Here is a 6,000-nt window from a genome sequence, read left to right on the forward strand (position 1 = left end):
ATGCCACCGGATTGATAACCCTAGTGATCTTATAAGGACCGATGAACCGGGGGCCTAACTTATGAGATGGCTGTCTCAACTTCAAATTCTTGGTAGACAACCAGACGAAGTCTCCTAATTTGAAGCTGCAGGGTCTTTTCCGTTTATCAAAAACCCTTTTGGTCACTAATGACACAGACACAAGGGCTTTCTTCACTTTCCTCCAAATACCTCTAAGGACCGAAACCACAGAGGAACCACCAGGCGTGGAGTCCAGGGGGTCAAAAGAATTGGCCTTAGGATGATGCCCATACACACAAAGGAAGGGAGAGATCCCTGTAGCAGAGTGAGCCGCGTTGTTATAGGCAAACTCCGCCATGGACAGATGAGCCACCCAGTCAGTCTGACACTTGGAGACATAACACCTGAGGAACTGCTCCAAGGACTGGTTCACCCTTTCAGTCTGCCCATTAGACTGCGGATGGTAGCCTGACGACAAGCTGACAGAAATCTGGAGATCGGAACAAAATGCCCTCCAGAATTTGGCCACAAACTGGGATCCGCGGTCAGAGACCACATCAAGTGGCAACCCGTGGAGGCGCACAACATGCAGCATAAATAATTCAGACAGGCGTCTGGCCGATGGCAGCCCAACCAATGGAACGAAGTGCGCCATCTTCGAAAACCTGTCAACGACAACCCAGATGGCTGTCATCCCCGAGGATTTGGGCAAGTCCACCACAAAATCCATTGAAATGTGGGTCCATGGCTTAGATGGAATAGAGAGTGGATGTAATGGGCCAACAGGAACCCCTCTAGGAGTCTTATTTCGGGCACAGATGTCACATGCCCGAACCCACTGATCCACATACCTAGCCACCGAGGGCCACCACACCGCCCTAGATAGCAACTCCCGAGTTCTGGCAATACCCGGGTGACCTGCCGACTTCTTGGCATGGAATTCCAGGAACACTCGCTGTCTTAACCTAGGAGGCACAAGCAAAAGACCTACCGGAAGGTCTGGAGGAGCCTGCTCCTGTGCTCTAAGGACTAATGACAAGAGGTCCTGGGTAATGCCCACTTTAATACATGATGGGGACACAATGGGCAATGGCTCCTCAGTGGTCTCCTGGATTGGAGCAAAACTCCGCGAAAGCGCATCAGCCTTGATGTTTTTTGACCCAGGGCGATATGTTATCAAAAAATTAAAGCGAGCAAAAAACAAAGCCCATCGTGCCTGCCTGGCATTGAGGCGCTTCGCTGACTCTAAATATGCCAAATTCTTATGGTCGGTGAGAATTGAGACCACAAACTTAGCCCCCTCAAGCCAGTGTCTCCACTCCTCGAGTGCATCCTTAATAGCCAACAATTCCCAGGTACCCACGTCATAATTCATCTCGGCAGGCGAAAATTTACGGGAAAAGTAAGCACAGGGATGGAGGCGATTATCAGACACCCCCATCTGAGAGAGCACTGCCCCAATACCCATCTCAGAGGCATCCACCTCCACCACAAAAGGACGCTCTGGATCTGGGTGTCGCAGCACCTTGGCCGAGACAAATGCCCTTTTGAGACGGGCAAAAGCCGCTTTGGCCTCACAAGACCAGTGAGCAACATCCGCCCCTTTCTTAGTGAGTGCCACCAAGGGCGCCACTATAGAGGAAAATCCAGCGATAAATCGTCTATAAAAATTTGCAAAGCCCAGAAAACGCTGAAGCGCCTTCAAACTAGTGGGCTGCACCCAATCCAGGACTGCCTGTACCTTGGAACCCTCCATTTGGAAACCTTCTGGGGAGATAATATATCCTAGAAATGCGATTTGCTGAACTTCAAATTCGCACTTCTCCAGCTTCGCCCCAAGCCGGTGGTCTCTGAGTTTCTGGAGGACTAAGTGTACATGCTTCCGATGTTCCTCCAGGGAATGGGAGAAGATTAGGATGTCATCTAAGTATACAACTAAGAATCTATCCAAATATTCCCTGAGCACATCGTTCATGAAGTCCTGGAAGACTGCCGGGGCATTACAGAGCCCAAAAGGCATCACCAAATATTCATAATGCCCTGAGTGGGTATTAAAGGCAGTCTTCCATTCATCCCCCTCTCTTATTCGGATTAGATTGTACGCACCGCGTAGGTCAATCTTAGAAAAAATGGTGGCAGTACGAAGCTGGTCAAACAAGACCGAAATGAGAGGCAGTGGGTATGAGTTTTTAACCGTGATACGGTTCAATTCCCTGAAGTCGATGCAGGGTCGCAACGAACCGTCCTTTTTACCCACGAAGAAGAACCCTGACCCAACTGGAGACTGTGAAGGTCTGATAAATCCCTTAGCCAAGTTCTCCTGAATGTACTCTGCCATAGCCTGAGTCTCAGGACGTGACAGGGAGTACAACCTGCTCTTGGGAAACTTAGCATTCGGCAACAAATCAATGGCACAGTCATAGGGGCGATGGGGAGGTAGTACCTCTGCAACTCTTTTGGAGAACACGTCCGCAAAATCTGCATAACATCCTGGCAATCCTGGCAAACTTAGCTGCGAAAGCCTGACTGGAAGGCTCAAGCAACTCCTGAAACAATCAGTACCCCAACTAAGAATCTCCCCAGAGACCCAGTCAAATTGAGGATTGTGGGCCCTTAACCAGGGTAACCCCAACACCAATGGGGCAAAAGTACAGACAGTCACATAAAAGGACAATTTTTCAGAGTGTGTGGCTCCAATAAACAAAGAAATCTGGCTAGTGCAAGAGGTAATTTTACCCTGGGATAATGGTTCCCCGTTTAACCCACAAATCTCAATTTCCGATGCCAAGGGTACTAAGGGAACAGAGTGTTTCAGGGCGAATTGGCGGTCCATAAAAACCCCGTCGGCCCCACTGTCCACAAAGGCCTCAGTCTTGACAGTTTGACCGAGGATCTTCAAGGTCACCGGAATGATAAAAGTCTTCTTGGAAATTCCGACTTCTGACCTGACAGGATATTTCCCATCACCCTGAGGCCCTGAAGTTTTCCGGCTTTTCTGGGCATGATACTACCAAATGACCTTTATTCCCACAGTACAAACATAACCCCTGCTGTCTCCTCCGCGTCTTCTCACGCGAGGAGAGGCGGGTAGCCCCAATCTGCATAGGCTCCTCGGAAAATTCCTCAGAGTCTGAGGTTCCCTTGGGAAAGAAAGAAACCTCGGTCTCCCTTTCAAGCCTGCGCTCTCTCAGCCGTCTATCCACCCGAATGGATAACTGCATGAGCTGATCCAAGCTATCAGGCAAGGGATATTGTACCAGTTGGTCTTTTAACTGGTTAGAAAGACCTCTTCGGTACTGGTGTCTCAGGGCTGGGTCATTCCACTGGGTATCATGGGCCAACCTCCAAAACTCCGTACAATAAACCTCAACTGGCCTTCGCCCTTGCTTAAGGATCGAAATCTGAGCCTCGGCTGAGGCCGTCTTGTCAGGGTCATCATACAACATGCCCAGTGCCGTAAAAAAAGCATCAACACTTTTAAGCGACGGACAGTCAGGCTGCAACCCATATGCCCAGACCTGTGGGTCTCCTTGTAGCAAGGAAATCACTATGCCCACCCGCTGAATCTCCGACCCAGAAGACTGAGGCCTAAGCTGGAAATATAGCTTGCAGCTCTCCTTGAAACAAAAGAACTGCGAGCGATCTCCAGAAAAACGATCCGGGAGATTTACTTTCGGCTCCTTAACCCCTGAAGGTACTGCTGCTGCGGGAGCTCCGCCAGCGGCCTGCGAGGTGTGCATTTTAATGGACAAATCATTAAATTGTCGAGTCAGGACCTGCACCTGATCGACCACCTGTTGCAAAGTATTTTGAGGGGTATGCTCCATATTCCCACAAAATTTCAACAGGAGTATTAGGCTGCTGAATATGTTATGCACACCAGTGCCAGCAGGAATGTACTGGTGTCTGAACGGTGAGGGATGCAAAACAAATGAACTCACAGACAGACTGGGGAATATGACATTACATACACAGAAGGTGATAGGGTAACAAAATAAACACAAAGTGAACAGAGAAGCCCAAAGGCTAAGAAACTGGGTGTCTCCCTAGTATTAGGAATGCTCAGATGGAAAGAAGCGAGATGTAGTGATTTAATACGTAGAGAACCCGAAATGCTGTTGCTAAGGGCAACAGCAAAACCCTAAAGGGTTACCAACGGGTGTGGCAGTAAACTCCTTGGTCAGAGATGGAATAATAGACACAAGGAGAGTCTCCACAATCCTAGTCCTCACTTGCAGTGCACTGGTTCAGCTTACTGCCACTAAACTGACACCTGAACACCTTGCACAGTGAGAAAGGATTTTGGCAGGCAAGTCTGAGAATACAGCCGCAAACTTGCTAGGTTCACAGAGTAGCAAAAGAACCCCAGCAGGTTAAACGACTGACTCCAGTCTTACTGCTAGGTCTGGATTGGCAGAGTGTAATACCAAATCCCAAGGCCTATTTGCAGTAAGCAACAAACAAATACAAAGTTTACACAGTACTAGCTAGCTTTCAGGAACTGACTAACCAACAAAGATTCAGCAGCATCTGCCTAACCTGAGAAGAGGGTTTATATAGCAGGTGCTGTCCACGCCCCACTCTGACCTCACAGACTGTGAGCACAAAAACCAGCACCGGATCCCCTGCCGTGCACAGAGCCTGTAACCACTGCACAGCAAAAGACCCGAACCGGAGTATCAGCTACGCTCAGGTTACTCCGCTAGCACTTGTCTCCCGGTTGCCATGACGACATGGCAGCACAGAGCAGGAGACCCTAACACCGTCATTGTCAGCGGAAGTTTACACCAGGCCCTTGACTTACGTACAATCATGTGTACAAGAGGGTCAAGGTTCAAGGGCACAAAGTCCGAGGGGTCGTTAGTAACCTGGATCCCCAGGTATTTAAACTGGCTCGTCCAACACAGTGGCAGGGATATTTTCGGGACCTGGGGAGGAGAACCCATGATGGGCATTATAGATGATTTGGACCAGTTTATACGGAGACCTGAGAAGCCGCCAAAGGTCTCTATGACCTGCAGCACTACAGGCATATCCACGGCGTAATCACGTAGGAACAGCAACAGGTCGTCCGCATAAAGGGCTATATTATCAGTGCAGGGGCCCGTTACCACTCCCCCAATATCCGAATGCGATCTAACCAGACAAGCCAGGGGCTCGATGGCTATGGCAAATAAGGCGGGGGAAAGGGGGCATCCCTGTCTGGTGCCCCGAGTCAGGGTGAAGGAGGAGGATATATAGCCGTTGACCAAGATCCTGGCACGTGGATTTTGATATAGTAGTTTGATCCATTGTATGAAATTAGGACCAAAGCCCACATATTTCATGACTCCCCACAAGTAGGACCATTCAACGCTGTCGAAGGCCTTAGCCGCGTCCAGCGATACTACAACCGCGTCCGAGGGGAAATCATGTGGAGCCTGTAATACAGTATAGAGCCTACGCAAATTGATGGACGTGGATTTCCCAGGCATAAAGCCAGATTGATCCTGATGTATTACCGTTTGGATAACCAGGTTAAACCGTACCGCGAGGATTTTAGCCAGGATCTTGGCATCGGTATGGATAAGGGAGATTGGTCTATAGGACTCCATCAATTTGGGGTCCTTGCCAGGCTTTGGCAGTACAATAATAACTGCCTCGGACATTGAGGGAGGAAGGTGATTGGAGGCAAATATATCCGAGTACATCTCAAGTAGTTTTGGGCCAAAGAACTGCACATATTGTTTGTACAGCTCGGTGGGAATGCCATCACTTCCCGGAGACTTACCACCAGGACACATTCCTATCGCCGCAGTTACTTCCTCTAAAGTCAAGGGCGCATCTAAAGAAGCCCTAGCCTCAGGGGAAAGCTTCGGAAGGGGTATATTAGACAAGTACAAATCTAAGTCCCCCTCGGAGCACGTCATCTGATAGTCATAAATCTCCCTAAAGTACGAAAGGAACAGCTGTACCATGTCAGGGGTATTGCTCACCATGGAACCGTCAGGGCCAGACATC

Source organism: Pseudophryne corroboree, chromosome 11 (assembly GCF_028390025.1).
Source record: "Pseudophryne corroboree isolate aPseCor3 chromosome 11, aPseCor3.hap2, whole genome shotgun sequence".
Taxonomy (NCBI): Eukaryota; Metazoa; Chordata; class Amphibia; order Anura; family Myobatrachidae; genus Pseudophryne; species Pseudophryne corroboree.